Source organism: Saccopteryx bilineata, chromosome 4 (assembly GCF_036850765.1).
Source record: "Saccopteryx bilineata isolate mSacBil1 chromosome 4, mSacBil1_pri_phased_curated, whole genome shotgun sequence".
Lineage (NCBI taxonomy): Eukaryota > Metazoa > Chordata > Mammalia > Chiroptera > Emballonuridae > Saccopteryx > Saccopteryx bilineata.
Window position 1 is genome coordinate 103,846,605 of NC_089493.1, and position 19,286 is coordinate 103,865,890.

The 19,286-nt window shown below is 38.6% G+C and overlaps 1 protein-coding gene and 2 pseudogenes across 1 annotated transcript in view; 2 read left to right on the top strand and 1 right to left on the bottom strand.

Annotated features, from left to right (window-relative positions):
- The window catches only part of NUBPL (NUBP iron-sulfur cluster assembly factor, mitochondrial), a 267,584-nt gene that overhangs the window by 156,939 nt on the left and 91,359 nt on the right, over positions 1-19,286 (top strand). The gene's annotated exons all lie outside the window — the stretch shown is intronic.
- LOC136333933 (coiled-coil domain-containing protein 121-like) lies at positions 1,656-2,220 on the top strand (annotated as a pseudogene).
- Positions 17,006-17,464, bottom strand: LOC136333937 (cell division cycle-associated protein 3 pseudogene; annotated as a pseudogene).

A 19,286-nucleotide genomic window follows, 5' to 3' on the forward strand; every position in this document is an offset into this window, starting at 1 on the left:
TTTCTGACTCTATAGGAAGAAAGCTGGTTCTCTATGAGTCTAGGTTTTATTATTTTTGTTTTAGATTCCACATATTAGTGAAATTGTGTAGTATTTGTCTTTGTCTGACTTATTTAATTTAGCATAATATGTGTAAGGACCATCTGTGTTGTCACAAATGGCAAGATTTTGTTCTTTTTTTTTTTTTATGGCTGAGCAGTGTTTCATTACATATGGTACAGTTGACCCTTGACTCTGGGTTAGAGCGCCAATTCTTGTGCAGTTGAAAATGTGAGTATAACTTTTGACTCTAAAGTAACTTAACTCCAGTCTGCCTTCCACATATGTGGGTTCCCAACAGTAGATAAAAAATGTTGACCCTTGAACAACCCAGGTTTTAACTGAATGGGTCTACTTATACACAGAAGTTTACATTTTCCTTATCTCTTCAAATTAGTATTTTTATATTCTTTGGATAGATACCCATAAGTGGAATTGCTGTATTATATAGTTCTATTTTTAATTTTTTGAGGAAACTCCACAACTGCTTTTCATAGTGATTGCACCAATTTGCAATCCCATCAACAGCATGAGAATCCCCTTTTCTCTATACCCTCACCTACATTTGTTATTGTTATCTTTTTGATAATAGCCAATAGCCAATCTTACAGATGTGCTGTGGTATCTCATTGTGGTTTTGATTTGCATTTCCCTGATTAGTGATGGTGATATCTTTTTATGTGCCTTTTGGCCTTCTGTATATTTTCTGTAGAAAAATGTCTATCCAGCTTCCCTGCCTATGTTTAAATTGTATTCTTTGTTCTCTTTTGCTGTTGAATTGTATTAAGTTTTTAATTATTTTAGATATTAACCCCCATTGAATACATGATTTGGAGATATCTTCTTCCATTTAGTAGGTTGCCTCTTTGTTTTGTTTATGGTTTTCTTCTCTGTACTGCAGCTTTTTAGTTTGATAGTCGTACTTGTTTATTTTAGCTTTGGTTGTTCTTCTCTTTGGAGTCAGATTCAAAAAAACATCACTGAGATTGATGACAAGGAGCCTACCGCCTATGTTTTCCTCTAGGTGTTTTATGGTTTCAGGTCTTATATTCATGTCTTTAATCTGTTGTGAGTTAATTCTGGGTATAGAATAAGATAGTTGTCCAATTTCCATAGGCAATGAGACCCCCCCAACCACACCTCAGAGCAGGGCAGAGAGTGAGTACATTTCACTTTTGTCCCCCAGAGCCACTGGAGAACTGGCTGCTAGGTCTTATTGGGCCAAGAAAGTTAAGCAGCGAAGTGGTGGACTGGCCAGGATTGGAGTAGCATGTGACCCTAGGGGTTGCTGGGAAGTGTGGAGATGCATTGAACCTAGAAGTGAGAAATTTGTGAAAACTTGCCACATGGAGGTACTGTTTCTACATGTCACAGGCCTCTGTAACACTAGCTTCTTGTCATCAGTCACTCTTGGTGAACTATACCAGTACCTGGAGGATGAATGCTTGGATTCCCGGAGTAGAGGATTCCAGTAGTTTCCTTACATCATATGTTCATTTAAGTTTTTGAAGCCAGAGAAGCAGACAAAGACAGAGGTAGGGCTTAAATAAAAGACAGTGGACATGATGAAGCTGAAATTGCAAGTGAAATAAACTAAAATCCAGTAAAAACTGCTAATGGAGAAAACCAGGCAGCTAGTCCCTGAAAAGTTACTTGTCCAGGCTGAAAATAAATTCTTACTGGAATACCTGACCAATAGAACTGAGAAGGCAACTTGAGAAGCTTGGGACAAATATTTACAAAAATAGTGGGGAGATTGAACAAAGGAGACAAGAACTAGCCTCCAAATATAGGAACCAAACTTCAGAGCTGTAAAAAGAGTCCTTGCAGAACGACAAGATCCAATCTATTTGAAGAAGCAGTTGCAGGCAATGAGGGACCTTTCATAATCAAAGGAGAAAAGAAGAGAGAAATGCAGACATTACAAGAGGAGCTAAACAAATCCCAAGCTGAGACAGTTGCAAAGCACAGGTAATCAAGGCCTACTTTCTCCAAGAAAAATCATTACCAAAGAAACAACTGAGTGAGCCAGACGTGAAGCTGTTGGGAAAGAGAGAAAGGAGTTTAAAAGGAAGGCAGGCCCAGGCCTTGGAGGTAGCAGCAGGGGGGCATACTTCTGAGTTCTACTGCAGCATCTGCAGAGAAGCTGTGGTTACCAAAGAAATAACTGCAGCAGTCTAGGCAATGTTAGGAGTTGCAGGCTGCTCAAAACCTCTTTAAAAATCTTAAGCAGGAACAGTGATGTATGGAGTGCTTAATCCTAGGGAGGCAGCGACTATAACAGGCTGCTCCAAAGACCACAAGAACCCCTTCCCTAGGCCCAATATCAAGGATTAAGCCACAGTAATTCCTAAAATATCACTGATCAAATAGACTGGAGGAAGTATTCCTAGGTGCTACATAAACCCATATTGTTACGAAGGCTTTTGGATCTCATTGCTATGGTGAAATATTCATCATGATGTATTATTAGTGTGAAGGATTAGGTATTTATTTCCAACTGTACTGCTAGATATTTGTGTGACCAGCATTTCTTATTTAGGTTATTCTTTAATTAGCTTTTGTTAATAAGCAGAATGTTCCTCAAATCTCCTGATAACCTAACACTATTTGCCAAACATTCATACATTCAACCAGGTCAAGAAAACCACCTTGAAAAAGTGAAAGGAACAGAGTTGTGTAATTTATTTCATCCAGCTGAGTAGGATTTCTTTATAGAAAAGGCACCCGTAAGGATAACATCTTAGAAGACTTTAATATAGTTCCTTCTACTCTGTAAACAACCATTATCAGTTTATCCTAATTCTTTTTGACCAACTTAGAACACAAAGGCAGAGTGTTTTTTAAAAAGTTTGTGGCAGCAGGTGGTCTAGTTTAATTTTCTTTTCTTGCATATATCTGTCAAATATTCCCAACACCATTTCTTGAATAGACTGTCTTTAACCTTTTGTATTTTCTTGCCTCCTTTGTCTTAAATTAATTGGCCATATAGGTGTGGGTTTATTTCTGGTTTCCCTATTCTGTTACATTGATCTATATGGCTATTTTTATGCCAGTTGATGCTGTTTTGGTTACTATGGCCTTGTATAATAGTTTGATGTTTGGTAGCATGATCCCTTCAACTTTTATTTTATTCCTCAAGATGGTTGTGACTATTTTGGGGTCTTTTGTGATTCCATATACATTTTTGAATTATTTGTTCTAGTTATGTGAAAAATGCCATTGGTATTTTGATAGGCATTGTATTGAATCATGGTTTGCTTTGGGTAGTATGGACATTTTAATGAGGTTAATTCTTCCTATCCATGAACATGGTATATGCTTTCACTTACTGGTATTTTTTTCAATTTCTGAGTACAGGTCTTTTACCTCATTGGTTAAATTTATTTCTAGGTTTGTGGGTTTTTTTATAGTGATTGATTTTATAGAGAGAAAAGAGAAAGAAAAAGAGAGAGAAAATCATCTATTCGTTCCATATGTTCCATTTATGCTCTCATTGGTTGATTCTTGTGTGTGCCCTGACTGCGGCTTGAACTTGCAACCTTAGAATATCTGGATAATACCCTAATTAACTAAACTAACCAGGGCCCCTAGGTTTTTGTTTGCTTGTTTTTTGATGCAGTTGTAAATGGGATTGTTTTTCTAGTTTACCTGATATTTCATTATTGGTATATAAAAAATGCAACTAATTTCTGGATGTTTATTTTGCATCCTACTGCTTTACTGAATTTATTTATCAGTTCTAGTAGTTTTTGGTGGAATTTTTAGGGTTCTGTATATACAGTATCATGTCATTTGAAAATGATGACAGTTTTACTTTTCTTTTTCAATTTGGATGCCTTTTATTTATTATCTGATTGCTATAGTGAGGACTTTCAGTACTTTGTTGAATAAGAGTGGTAAAAGCAGACATCTCTCTTTTTTTTTTTGCATTTTTCTGAAGCTGGAAACAGGGAGAGACAGTCAGACAGACTCCCGCATGCGCCTGACCGGGGATCCACCCGGCACGCCCACCATGGGGCGACGCTCTGCCCACCAGGGGGCGATGCTATGCCCATCCTGGGCGTCGCTATGTTGCGACCAGAGCCACTCTAGCGCCTGAGGCAGAGGCCACAGAGCCATCCCCAGCGCCCGGGCCATCTTTGCTCCAATGGAGCCTTGGCTGCGGGAGGGGAAGAGAGAGACAGAGAGGAAGGCGCGGTGGAGGGGTGGAGAAGCAAATGGGCGCTTCTCCTGTGTGCCCTGGCTGGGAATTGAACCCGGGTCCTCCACACGCTAGGCCGACGCTCTACCGCTGAGCCAACCGGCCAGGGCAGACATCTCTTTCTTGTTCCTGATCTTAAGGGAAACACTTTTAGTTTTACCCATTGAATATAATGTCGGCTGTGGGTTTGTCATATATTACTGTTGTTAGCAATTTTTTTTTCTGATATATTTCCTTGGGCAAGGGAAAAAAGAAAAAATAAACAAATCGGACTACATGAAACTAAAATATTTTTGCATAGCAAAGGAAACCATCAATAAAATTAAAAGCCAACCTACTGAATGGATAAGATATCCAACAATGATACATCCCATAAGGAGTTAATATCCAAAATTTATAAAAAATTTACACAACTCGGGCCCTGGCTGGTTGGCTCAGCGGTAGAGCGTCGGCCTGGCATGCGGGGGACCCGGGTTAGATTCCCGGCCAGGGCACATAGGAGAAGCGCCCATTTGCTTCTCCACCCCCCCTCCTTCCTCTCTGTCTCTCTCTTCCCCTCCCTCAGCCAAGGCTCCATTGTAGCAAAGATGGCCCGGGTGCTGGGGATGGCTCCTTGGCCGCTGCCCCAGGCGCTAGAGTGGCTCTGGTCTCGGCAGAGCGATGCCCCGGAGGGGCAGAGCATCGCCCCCTGGTGGCCAGAGCATCGCCCCTGGTGGGCGTGCCGGGTGGATCCCAGTTGGGCGCATTCGGGAGTCTGTCTGACTGTCTCTCCCCATTTCCAGCTTCAGAAAAATACAAAAAAAATAAAAAATAAAAAAAAAATAAAAAAAATAAAAAATTTACACAACTCATTGGATCAGGTGGTGGCACAGTGGATAAAGCATCAACCTGAGATGCTGAGATCCTAGGTTTGAAACCCTGAAGTTGCCAACTTGAGCACTGAGCACAGGCTTATCCAACTTGAAGCTGGGCTCACCAGCTTGAGTGTGGGATCACCAGCTTAAGCGTGGGATTATAGATATGACCCCATGGTCGCTGCCTGAGCAAAGGTCGCTGGCTTGAAGCTCAAAATCACTGGCTTAAGTCCAAAGTCACTGGCTTGGGCAAGGGGTCATTGGCTCAGCTGGAGCCCCCCACTCCATCAAGGCACGTTATGAGAAAGCAGTCAACAAACAACTAAAGTGCTGCAACTATGAATTGATACTTCATTTCTCTCTCTTCCTGTGTCTATCTGTCCCCCCTCTCTCAAAAAAATAAAAAAAGAGAGAATTCATACAACTCAATGACAAAAAAAATACAGCAAACCAATTTAAAAATAGGCAGAGGATCTGAATAGACACTTCTCTAAAGAGGACATACTAAATGAAATAAGATGACCAAAACGTGTATGAAAAGATACTCTACATCACTAGTCATCATAGAAATGCAAATTAAAACCACAGTGAGATACTATCTCAACAACCTCACACATATCAGAATGATTATATCATCGATAAATCAACAAACAACAAGTGTTGGTGAGGATGTGGAGAAAGGGAACCCTCATGCACTATTGGCGGGAGTGTAGACTGGTGCAGCCACTGTGGAAAGCAGTATGGAGTTACCCTGAAAATTAAAAATGAAAATGCCTTTGTCTCAGATGTTCCACTTCTGGGTATATATCCAGAGAAACCTGAAACACTAATTCAAAAGAATATATGCACTCCTATGGTCATTGCAGAGTTATCTATAATAGCCAAGATATGGAAGCAGCCCAAGTGTCTGTCAGTAGATAAGTAGATAAAAAGCTGTGGTACATTTACACAATGGAATACTACTCAGTTATTAAAAAGAAGGAAATCTGGCCCTGGCCGCTTGGCTCAGTGGTAGAGCATCGGCCTGGCGTGCAGGAGTCCCGGGTTCGATTCCTGGCCAGGGCACACCCAGGAGAAGCGCCCATCTGCTTCTCCACCCCTCCCCCTCTCCTTCCTCTCTGTCTTTCTCTTCCCCTCCTGCAGCCAAGGCTCCATTGGAGCAAAGTTGGCCCGGGTGCTGAGGATGGCTCTGTGGCCTCTGCCTCAGGCGCTAGAGTGGCTCTGGTTACAACAGAGCAATGCCCCAGATGGGCAGAGCATCGCCCCCTCCCCCTGGTGGACATGCCAGGTGGATCCTGGTTGGGCGCATGTGGGAGTCTGTCTGACTGCCTCCCCGTTTCCAACTCAGAAAAAAAAAAAAAAAAAGAAGGAAATCTTACCCTTTGCCAGCAGCATGAATGGACATAGAGAGCATTATGTAAAGTGAAATAAGCCAGTAAGAGAAGACAAGTACCATATGATTTCACAGATATATGGAATCTAATGAACAAAATAAACTAACAAACAAAATCTGACCTGTGGTGGCACAGTGGGTAAAGCGTCAACCTGGAACACTGAGTTTGCTGGTTTGAAACCCTGGGCTTGCCCAGTCAAGACACGTGTGGGAGTTGATGCTTCCTCCTCCCTCTCTCTCTCTCTCTCTCTCTCTCTCTCTTTTTCTCTCCTCTCTCTCTAAAAATGGAAAAATAAAATCTAAAACAAACAATAACAACAGACTCATAGAGAACAGACTGACAGCTAACAAAGGGGAGGGGAATTTTGGGGCTGAGTGCAAAAGGTGAAGGGATTAAATAAAAAAAAGAAAAACAACTCATAGACACAGACAACAGTATGGTGATTACTGGGAAAGGTGGGTGGGAGGAGGTAGAAGAGGTAACAGGCAGATAAATGGTGATGGAAGAGACCTGAGTTGGGATGGAATATACAAGTGATATAGAATTGTACACCTGAAACCTATATAATTTTATTACCCATTGTTACCCCAAAAATCTAATAAAAATGAAAAAATAAGAAATACAAATAAAAACCTCAATGAGATATCACCTCACACCTGTCAGAATGGCTATCATCAATAAATCAACAAACAAGTGCTGTTGAGAATGTGGAGAAAAGCAAACCCTTATGCTCTGTTAGTGGGAATGCAGATTGGTGCAGCCATTTTGGAAAATAATATGGATTTTTAAAAAAATTAAGCATAGCCTGACCAGGCAGTGGCACAATGGATAGAGCGTTGGACTGGGATGCCAAGGACTCAGGTTCGAGACCCCGAGGTCACCAGCTTGAGTGTGGGCTCATCTGGTTTGAGCAAAGCTCACCAGTTTGAGCCCAAGGTCACTGGCTTGAGCAAGGGGTCACTCAGTCTGCTGTAGCCCCCCGGTCAAGGCACATATGAGAAAGCAATCAAGGAACAACTAAGGTGCTGCAACAAAGAATTGATGTTTCTCATCTCTCTCCCTTCCTGTCTGTCCCTATCTGTACCTTTCTCTGTCTCTTGTCTTTGTCACACACACACACAGCTTGGAACTGCCTTATGACCCAGCAGTTCCGCTTTTGGATATGTATCCAAAGAAACCCAAGACATGAATTCAAAAGAATATATGTACTCCTTTGTTCATTGTAGTGGTATTTACAATAGCCAAGATAGGGAAGCAACCCAAGTGCCCATCAATAGACAAGTGGATAAAAAAGCAACGGTACAGATATCCAATGGAAATATTACTCAATCACAAAAAAGAAATGAAATTTTACTTTTCGCAACAGCTTGGGTGTATCTAGAGGGTATTATGCTAATTGAAATAAGTCAGAGGAAGAAAAATACCATATACTTTCACTTATATGTGGAATCTAAAGAACAACAACAGAAAACAAAGTCGAAACAGACTTATAGGTACAGAGAACAGACACATGGTTGCCAGAAGGGAGAGAGGTTGGAAGAGTGGGTGAAAAATGTACAGGGATTAGAAGTATAAATTGGTGGTTACAAAATATTGGCAAGGATGTAAAGTACAGCATAGGGAATATAGTCAATAATATTGTAATAACTGTGTTAGGTGGTTGGAGGGTACTGAAAATATCAGGGGGAGCACTTGTAAAATATGTGATTGTCTAACCACTATGCTGTACACCTGAAACTAATACAAAATAATATGGAGTGTAAACTGTAAAAAAATGGTAATGCTAATGATATGGTAAAACTGGCATATTTTTGTAGAAATTTTATTTTAATTTTTGGAATAATAAAAATTACCTTTCCAAAAAAAATTGTTTGTGCCAGTAACCAGGTGGCTCCTTCTATAGTTTTCTTGTGAGTGAAAACGTACTCTAGTAACAACATGATCAATAAATGCCAGGCAGAATGACCTTTTTTGTGATGCCATCCTTAGAATTTTAGTTTTGAGTAAATTGGGAAGAGAAGAGATGGTAAAGGGGATGTATATTATGTCAACTCTTACTTTTGAAAATGTTTTCTGTGAAAAAATACCTCTTGAATTGAAGTGGCTGAATGCTTCTGTTAGTTTTAGGAATATGTATCAGAAAACACCCAAAATTGTAAGATGACAAGGTCACTTAAAATTAAATATAGGAAACACTTTAATTTTAAGTAATCTATTACATTTTCTTACTATATGTGCACTTAGTAATACACAAAATGCCTTTTTTTTTTCCTGTATTTTTCTGAAGCCGGAAACGGGGAGAGACAGTCAGACAGACTCCCGCATGCGCCCGACCGGGGATCCACCTGGCACGCCCACCAGGGGGCAACGCTCTGCCCACCAGGGGGCGATGCTCTGCCTCTCCTGGGCGTCGCTCTGTGGCGACCAGAGCCACTCTAGCGCCTGGGGCAGAGGCCAAGGAGCCATCCCCAGCGCCCGGGCCATCTTTGCTCCAGTGGAGCCTCGGCTGCGGGAGGGAAAGAGAGAGACAGAGAGGAAGGAGAGGGGGAGGGGTGGGCGCTTCTCCTGTGTACCCTGGCTGGGAATCGAACCCGGGACTTCTGCACGCCAGGCTGACGCTCTACCACTGAGCCAACCGGACAGGGCCACAAAATGCCTTTTGTGATTAGCATGACATATTTATGCCTATTTAATAGAACTAGGAATAGTATTTTAAATTAGTATAGACTTTTAGGGTAATTATTTTTTGTCTCTTATGACATTTTTAATTGAATTTATTGGGGTCACACTGGTTTACAAAAACAATACAGGTTTTAGCTTTATTTCTCAACAAAACATCATCTGCACACTGCATCATGCGCCCGTCACCCAAAGCAAAGTCTCACATATTAATGGTTAGACCAGTGATTTAATTGAATGCTGAATCCTAGTACAGGAATATAACCTTATATTTTAATATTGCTCCTTTATGGGCAAATATAATGAACTTTATGTTTTAGAGTTTGTCAGGTATGAAAAACTTCAAAATAATTTTCCTGAATTTTGTTTTATTCATATGTAAGCTTAATTCCTTTAAATTGAATTTAAAAAGGACTCTTCCTCAATGTGCCTTTAACTTTGTTTTAACAATTTTCCTGTTGAATATGTAATACTTTTATTTAACAAGTTTTGTTACTGAAAAATAACCTACTTGGCTTATTTTTCAAAAAGTATAATTGATGTAATTTAAGGTCTATGTTTAGAAATTATAAGCTATTATGAAAATATATTGAATAAAGTAAAAAGAGAAGGTATTAATGCCTTACTAAAAGGTTTGGAGAATGAAATTTTTGATTATATATTTAGCCAATTTTTCGCTCGACCATACCTTCGGGTGTATTGTGAAACATCTAGAGGCTCCAAGGATAGGTTTTTCTGTTTCTGGTTGAAGATCTTGTTGAGTTTTGGGGGAGATTTATTGGTATCGATTATTCTGATGTCATCTCCAAAAATTTTTTTTGAGAATGAAATTTTTAATGATTCTCTAGAGTGGCCTCTGACCTAAGTAATTTGTTGGTGGTTGTTTTATGTGGCTCTTGTAAGCAGATTAACTAAATATTCTTTAGTGCAGGTTACGGTATCCTCTGGCCACTCCTTTTCTTCAGTTTTGAATTTCCTATACAATTTAAGATTCTTACATACCTCTGATTAGTTAGAATCCTGATTCGTTGATGGAATCACTGGTTTGCTTGAAAGCATATATCTCATGGTAATATATTATCCTGGTGAAATATAATCAACCTAAAACAGCAAGACCAGTTTCCCCAGCATCAGATAATCTTTGAAATTTTGGGTCTGCAGATCTCTACTCAAAATAATTACGGTGATATTCTAACCAATCTCTTAAAAACTATATTACACTAATTCTTAAAGTTGAGTGTAGGACTAAGCAGAATATATTTGAAAGGAGGTCAAAGAAGTAGAAATCAGAAAGGTTTCATTATTATTTTTTGAAATAATAGTTTTAATGAAAAATATGTGCTTTGCTATTGTCAGTCTGACCATAACTGTTTCTCACCTTACCCAGGTTAAGGAGGATAAATTAGAAGGTTGATGAAGAAACAAACTGTCATTTATTTTGGGGAAGACTTAGCATCTAAATAGGGAGAGTGAAAAAGAAAAAAGGAAATATTTTATCAAAAGGGAATCAGTGGGAATGAAGTGGAAATGAGAAAACAGTGTCATCTTAAGGAGGTAGATTATTAGCAAAGGGATTTAAGGATAAGTAAGAGTCAGTCAGTCATGTCATATGCATGAATATAAAGGACCTGTTTTGTATTACAAATAATATTAGATATATTGTCTGAAATTGTGCATTCAGTGTTTAAACAAGTAGTTTGGAAATCTTCTAACTGCATTTTTGAATAATTGATATTCAGAATACAATTTGCCATCTATGAAGATGTTTGATGTAATTGATTTGCATTAAAATATTAATGATTATTCCCACAAAGAAAAATACACAGAAGTACAAAGCACTTAATTATATTTCTTTTAGAATAAATGTCTAGAAAAGCATTCAAAGTAGAATAAAATATAGTACTTAAATAACAATTATATCTCAGAATCCAATATATTTTATAACAGTGTTGGTTGGATAATGGAATTAATTTATGTATTTTAATGTATACATTATCTTGAAGATCTTATATAATATTTTTTATTTTTTATTTTATTTTTTTGTATTTTTCTGAAGTTGGAAACAGGGAGGCAGTCAGACAGACTCCCGCATGCGCCCAACCAGGATCCACCTGGCATGTCCACCAGGGGGCGATGCTCTGCCCATCTGGGACGTTGCTCTGTTGCAACCAGAGCCACTCTAGCGCCTGAGGCAGAGGCCACAGAGCCATCCTCAGCTCCCGGGCCAACTTTGCTCCAATGGAGCCTTGGCTGCAGGAGGGGAAGAGAGAGACAGAGAGGAAGGAGAGGGGTAGAGAAGCAGATGGGTGCTTCTCCTGTGTGCCCTGGCCAGGAATTGAACCTGGGACTCCTGCACACCAGGCCAATGCTCTACCACTGAGCCAACCAGCCAGGGCTTATAGAATCTTTTTTTAAAATTCTTCATACATAATAGCTTTTAGGCTTTTATAAATGTACTCAATATACTTTCTTTTAGCAGTTTCCTATATATAGGTCTAAGATATCTTTTTCTCTAATTATTGAGATAGTTGATATGTATTGTAAATTTTGGAATTATATTTGCATGTATTCTATTTTCTCACTTTGTAGTCTGTTTGGTTTTTTGTGGGGTTTTTTTTAGCTAAAAGACTGTTTATTTTACTCCTGAGTACTCCTGTCGAGTCCAGTCAACAGGGCCAGGACTTTAAAAAAGGACATGCTATCTAGGAGTCCAGTTACTACTAATAAGCTATATTCACAAATAGATATATTTGTAAGACCTAATGGAGATCAATAGCATTTGCTCAATTTATGCATGAGTGTAATATGTGTATGAATGCTTCATTACACAGGAATGATTTGTCATTTTTACCTTGTCAATCAGATATTCTGTAAATATATGTAATCAAAGTAGCCTATTATTTAAAATTTTTTATATGCAGATATGATTTGTGACAAATATGATAATCCTTTTCTGTATGAAACTTTAGGTGACATGTCTTTAGAAATCTTGTCATTTAGAAAGTAATATTATTTTTGTTGCTGTTAATAATATATATGGAGATTAGGTTCTTTATTCTCTTTTCTATTTTATTATTATTATTATTATTTTTAACTTTAGTGAGAGGAGGAGAGGCAGAGAGACTCCTGCATGCACCCTGACTAGGTTGCGATGCGCAGCCCATCTGGGGCTGTTGCTCCGTTTTAACTGAGCCGTTTTTAGTGCCTGAGGCAAGGCCATGGAGCCATCCTCAGTGCCCAGGGCCAACTCACTCGAGCCAATCAATCCATGGCTGTAGGAGGTGGAGGGGAGAGAGAGAGAGAGAGAGAGAGAGAGAGAGAGAGAGAGAGAGAGAAAGGGAGAAAGAGAGAGAGGAGGCAGGAGAAGGGGAGAGAAGCAAATAGGCACTTCTCCTGTGTGCTCTGACCGGGAATTGAACCCAGGACATCCACATGCCAGACTGATGCTCTACCACTGAACCAACCAGTCAGGGCTTTTCCTTCTATTTTAAACATTCCATATTCTCCCCCTTACTTTATAGGGAGAGACAAGGGAAACCCAACTGGATGGTTTGAATTATTATTACCTAATTAGAAATGGGAGAAGGAAAATTAGTTTTTAAAAAAGGATGGGATTTCTCTTGTCCTCCCCCAAGGTTAATTAGTTACTATTAATTAATGGGTTAATGTTTTCCAGCTTTGTTCCTCCTTTTTTCTGTATTCTGATTGTTTGTACATCCCTTGTATTTGTGGTGATCTATCAGCTGATAAAAGAGCTTGGTAATCATTCTGGATTAAAATAATATTTATTACTATCTTTTAAATTTTTTTACCCAGCTTATTTTTTGTCAATATAGTAAGTATATTGGGGGAAATCCTGAATAATCTAAGATAAAAAGTAAAACTTTATATCTAGTATTATTTTTATTTTAGCAAAAGCATTTATAGAAAAAAACATAAAACTGTATTTTACAATATTTCTATTTTTTGAGATTTTAAATTATTTTTAGTCAGGATAAAGAAAAAGAAAAACAGGAATAACAATTTTGTAAATATTGATTTAATTTTATTTACATCATTACCTATATGACTTTATATTCTAAATCTGAGCCTTCCTTAGGGATTCCCATAAACCTAATTGCTTAGGCAAAAAATCTAAGACACATTCTTGATTTCTTTCTTTCCCTTACCCTATCCATACAATGTGTTAGCGAGTCCTCTAGACTTCACATTCGAATATATCTTAAATCTGTCATCCTCTCTTCATCTTCTATATCACCTGGTACAACCCATCATCATTCACTTAAAATACTATTAGAGCCTCCTGAGAGCTGTCTGACTTTACTCTTGGTTGTTGTTTTTTTTTTACATATTACTCTATTCTCCAAACAGTATCCTGAATGATCTTTAAAAAGTTTCCTGCTTAAAACATCCATCTTAGGCAACCAGTTTATTATTGTTTTTTTTTCTATACCATTAACCACATAGTTGGTGAAGGTAATTTTTTCTTTATAGAAGCATTTCAGCTATTAAAGAAGGAATGGTAGAGTTACAGTATCAATATTTTACAACTCCTATTGAATGATTATAATAGATCTAAGGCAGTTATTATCTCAGAGAGTGAGAGAGGGATAGGGAGAGAGAGAGAGAGAGAGAGAGAGAACAAGAGAACATTGCACATTACCTCCTAATTGAAGTATATAACATAAATTATGGAGTAGTCTTGCCAGAAATTTGAACCTGAATCTGTTTAAACCCCCACATCTAACTACCGATTTATAGGAAATCTAGGATTCAGCAGAACATGTTAAGCGACACTATGAGGATGCAGTCAGGAAATAACAGAATGTGGAAAGTCCTATAGGACAAATAACCCAGTTTTTCAACAAGTAAGTTGCAAAAGGAAAAAAGTGAAGGAATGATAATCTATAGACTAAAAAGACTAAAAAACTTATTAATTGCAATATCTGACTTCTAATTTGAACCAATAAGCTTTATATTTTTTTAAGTGAGAGGAGGGGAGATAGACAGACTCTCACATGTGCCCTGACTAGGCTCCACCCAGCAACCCATTTGGGGCCGATGCTTGAATCAGCTGAGCTATCCTCAGCACCCGAGGCCAATGCTCAGACCAACTGAGCCACTGGCTGCAAGAGGGGAAGAGAGAGAGAAGGGGGAGAGGGAGGGGAAGAAAAGCGGACCATCACTTCTCATGGTTGTCCTAACTGGGAGTCAAACTCGGGATATCTGCATGCTGGGCTGATGCTATATCCACTGAGAAAACTGGCCAGGGCCTGAACCAGTAAGCTTTTGAAAAATAATACACAGGGAAATTTGAACACTGGCTATATAACTGATGATTTTTATATAAATTTTGGTGTAATGATGGTAATATTGATAGTGGTTATACTATTTAAAGCAGAGTTGTTATCTTTTAGAGCTATATACTGAAATGGCTTTAGATGAAATGATATGCTATCTGAGGGTTGGATGGGGAATGAGTAAAGGTACAGAGTAAGCAAGACTGACTATGAATTGCTATATGTTGAAACTGGATGATAAATATTTGGATATCTATTTTGCTCTTTTCTTTTCACATATGTTTAAACTTCCTATAATTAAATTTAAAACATAACAAAAAGGCATTTTGCTTAGACTATAGTCCAAACTCTTTATTTTAACACAGGTTCTACCTAATCTGACCTCAGTTTACCTCATTTCTACCATGCTCACCCTTTCTAAGAGTACACTTATTTTTTCCTTTTCCTCAGATACCCCAAGTTTATTCCCACCTTAGGGACCTTTAACTTGCTGCTATTTGAAATTTTCTTTAGATCTTTAGTGTCTGTCCCCTCTGGACATTCAGGTTTCATTTTAAATGTCACTCCATAAGAGCTGGCTGTGGCAATCATCTCATCTCGTTTTATTTTTATCAAAACACTTATTATGATTGGATCTTTTCTTTTTATTTGTTCATTGACAGTTACTGTCCTTTAGAGTGTAAGTTACATGGGGATGGTAGTAAAATCTTGACTATCTTGCTCACTTTTACATTTCTAGCACCTCAAACAAATAGCTGGCAAATATAGTTGGTACTTAGTAAGTTTGATAAGTGAAGCAGTTAAATGTTGTGAAGCTGATGAATTCCAAGAACATTATTAATCTTTTACATTTGGAATATTAACAGTATATACTGTTGTTGCATAACAAAAGTCCTGCCCTGGCCGGTTGGCTCAGTGGTAGAGCGTCAGCCTGGCGTGCAGGAGTCCCGGGTTCGATTCCTGGCCAGGGCACACAGGAGGGGTGCTTCTCCACCCCTCCCCCTCTCCTTCCTCTCTGTCTCTCTCTTCCGCTCCCGCAGCCGAGGCTCCATTGGAGCAAAAATGGCCCGGGCACTGAGGATGGCTCTGTAGCCTCTGCCTCAGGCGCTAGAATGGCTCTGGTTGCAACAGAGTGACGCCCCAGATGGGCAGAGCATTGCCCCCTGGTGGGCGTGCCGGGTGGATCCTGGTCGGGCGCATGCGGGAGTCTGTCTGACTGCCTTTCCGTTTCCAACTTCAGAAAAATACAAAAAAAAAAAAAAAAAAAAAAGAAAAAAAAAGTCCTTAGAATTCAGCTGGAATTTTTATTATTACTGTTTTCAAAGGCTCACATGTGGGAGAATTATCTCTGTAGCAAAACTTCAGAAATATTTTTAAAAATTCACAAAATGTCATTTTCCTCTTAGCATTTATTTTAAAATATTTAAATCTTGGGTAATTAATGCCACATCTTGTCTAAAAGCTGTTTTTTATATCTAGATAAGTAGAGGTTAAGTTTTGTGGTATGAGTTTATGTATGATATAAAAATATGGCAAACATTTCTTAGCTCATGTGAATAATTAAACACCTATCTTCTATCAAGATGGAACTGAGAAATATTTTATATTTAAGTGCATAGAGGAGATGTGACTGTAAATTTAATAGGTCTCTTTTGAAAAAAATTACATAAAACAATATAGTATATTTTGTTATAAATAAGCAAACAAAAATATATATCTACAAATAAGTTGTCATTCAAAATAATTGCTTATGGAAGTTGTTCATAATGGTTATTGAATAAAACTGTGTTTCATTGATGAAATAATTTTCATCGTAATATTTATTAGTGAAGACTGGTGGATTGTGTCCTCAGGAAACTTTCCTTCCACAGTATAATATCCCAGGGGGGTGTATAGGCCACAGAGTTGGACTCATTTTGCCATAGCCAAGGTCATTCTTCTTACCGTCCTCCGTGTATGGCATGTGGGAGTTAGATCATGGCCTTTCCACCAGAGACATGCCACTTTCTGCTTCTCTTCTGCAGGTCCAGAAACATCTTCAGATCAGGCTCTTTGCCAAGATACATTTTATTCTAAGTAGATTTACTTTTTTATTTATTCCTTCATTTATTTCTGTATTTAGTACAGGTTTATTGTGGCCTAACATGTGGATAACACTAGCTTTGAGATTGTAGCCAATAATATAGAGATGAACATAGCATAATATACTTATTCCAGGGACATTGTCTTTGATCATTTCACTTCTGGAATTTCTCTTTTGGAGTTGCCTTTAGAATGAGGTTTTAAGTTAGAATGAGTTATGTATGCTGTCACATTTATAGTTGTATCTTAATTTAGGGGGAGTCAGAGAAAACAAGCCTTTATTTAGTCTCCCAAAGGAAAAGAGTGAGAGGACGCAGAAAATCACTGGGTCCTGGGTGAAGCCAGTGCTGGGGCTACGCAGGGTCTCATTCTCTACTAAGGAAGATGCTGATTTTCCTTGTCATGGTCCTTCAGTGTTTAGAAGTCATCCAGTTCCTAGAATGCTTCCTTCCTTTAGTTCCCTAATTTATACTTAGGAGAAGCCTGCCTACCTTGTGGTATCAAGATCCCAGGGGAGCTGTCATCTTGCAGGATGGTGAGGGGAGATCTCCCTAGTACCTTCCTATTTGGTGTTCCTCTATTGTGCTTGTAGCCTGAAGACTAGGGAGTCTTGGGGTCTCTCAAAAGCTTTTCTGAGCCCTGGTTGGCCACAGGGGTTTTTGTTAGCTGTTCTGTTTCCTCCTTGGAAAACACTTGCTTGGAGGGAGCTCAGTCTGACTCCAAGATGGCATCTGGTTCTCAAGGGATAACTGAGTGCCCAGAGACACATCCCAGTTCACATGGCTGTGACTCTGAGGTCACAACAGGCTCTGGGGGAAGATTTGATTTGGGGATTTCTGTCTCAAATACTTAACTCAGTGGGGATATTTTTGGGGGGAGGGGAACTGGAAGATTTGTGCTACTGGTCTTCATAGATATCTGTGCAATCCCAAGGGTGGGAGAGCAGAGATCTGAGTCTCAGGCCTGCTTAGGACTCTCTAGGGACTCCTCTGTTGGTGGGTTGGGATGTGGAGTTTACACCTAGACAGTAATGGGTTGGATGCTAACACTGAACAGGTTTTGCCACTCAAGCCAGACGCTTGTGCACTGGAATGACTTCGATGCTCTTGGTTGAATCTATCTCAGGAGGAGAAGGGTGGGGCAGGACCTGCCCAGCCCAGTGAGGAGAGGATGCTGGGACTTAACTTCATGTCTGGGTGCACTGCAGCTCCTCCAGTTTGTTGGTTGATGATATTTTATTTAACCATTCTCCCATTAAAGGATGTTGAAGTCTGAATCACTTTTTATTTACAAAGTCTTGTACTGAGCATCTTTTGTATGAGGTGACATTATTTTTGGAAGTATAATTTCTGTGTTTATTAATTAATCTAATAAAGCATGGATTATGAATGTATGTGTGTGTGTGTGTGTGTGTGTGTGTGTGTGTGTGTGTATGTATGTATGTATAGGGGCTAAGTGGACCAAATTCTTGTCTTTGTGAATTTGATATTTTCCTAGGTGCCTTTACATTGTATTATTTATTTTGAAAACTAGTTTTAAAATTTTTTTTAGCGAGAACATTTCTACTCTCTTAGATTTCATTTGTACAATACTATATTATCAGCTATAATCACTATGTTTTAAATTAACTCCTCAGACCTAATTCATGTTATAGCTGAAAGTTTGCGCCCTTTTACAGACCTCTCCCTATTTCCCCCAATCCTGGCCCACTCTTCTACTCTGTTTCTGAGTTTGACTTAAAAAAACATTCTACATGTAACTGATAGCATGCAGTATTTGTCTTTCTCTCTGGCTTATTTCCTTTAGCATAATGCCCTCCAGGTCAATCCATATTGTGGTTAACAGCAGGATTTCATTTTTTCTAATGGCTGAATAATATTCCATTATATATATACCATATCTTCTTTCTCCATTCATCCATTGACAGATACTTAGGTTGTTTTCATATCTTGGTTATTGGGGATGATGCTGCAATAAACTTGGGAATAGAGATATCTCTTTGATATCCTGTTTTCATTTTCTTCAGATATATACCCAGAAATGGGGTTGCTGGATCATGTAGTAGTTCAAATTAAAATTTCTTGAAAAATACCATACTGTTCTCTAGTGTGGCTTTAGCAGTTTACATTCCCACCAACAGTGCACAAGGTTCCCTTTCTCCACATTCTCGCCAACAGTTATTACCTGTCTTTTTGAGAGTAGCCATTTAACGGGTATAAAGTGATATTTTATAATGGTTTTGACTTGTATTTCCCTGATGATTAGTGAGTGATACTGAGTCCCTTTTCATGTACCTGATGGCTATTTATATGTCTTTGGAAAATGTCTTTTCTGTTCTTCTGCCCATTTATAATCAGATTTTTTTTTGTTTTGTTTTGTTTGGCTATTGAGTTGTATGAGTTCTTTATATATTTTGGATATCAACAGATATATGTTTTGTAAGTACTCCATTCAGTAGGTTGTCTTTTCATTTTCTTGATTTTCTTTGCTCTGCAGAAGCTTTTTATATTGTAGATCCACTTGTTTATTTTTGCTTTTGTTTCCTTTGCTTATGGTATTAAATCCAGAAAATTATTGCCAAAATCAATGTCAAGGAGCTTACCCCCTGTTTTCTTCTAGGTGTTTTATGGTTTCAGGTCTATTTTCAATTTTTTAATCCATTTTGGATTGCCTTTTTTAAAAAAATTTATTTTAATTTATTGGGTGTACATAGATTCTAGTGTTCCCCCGAATA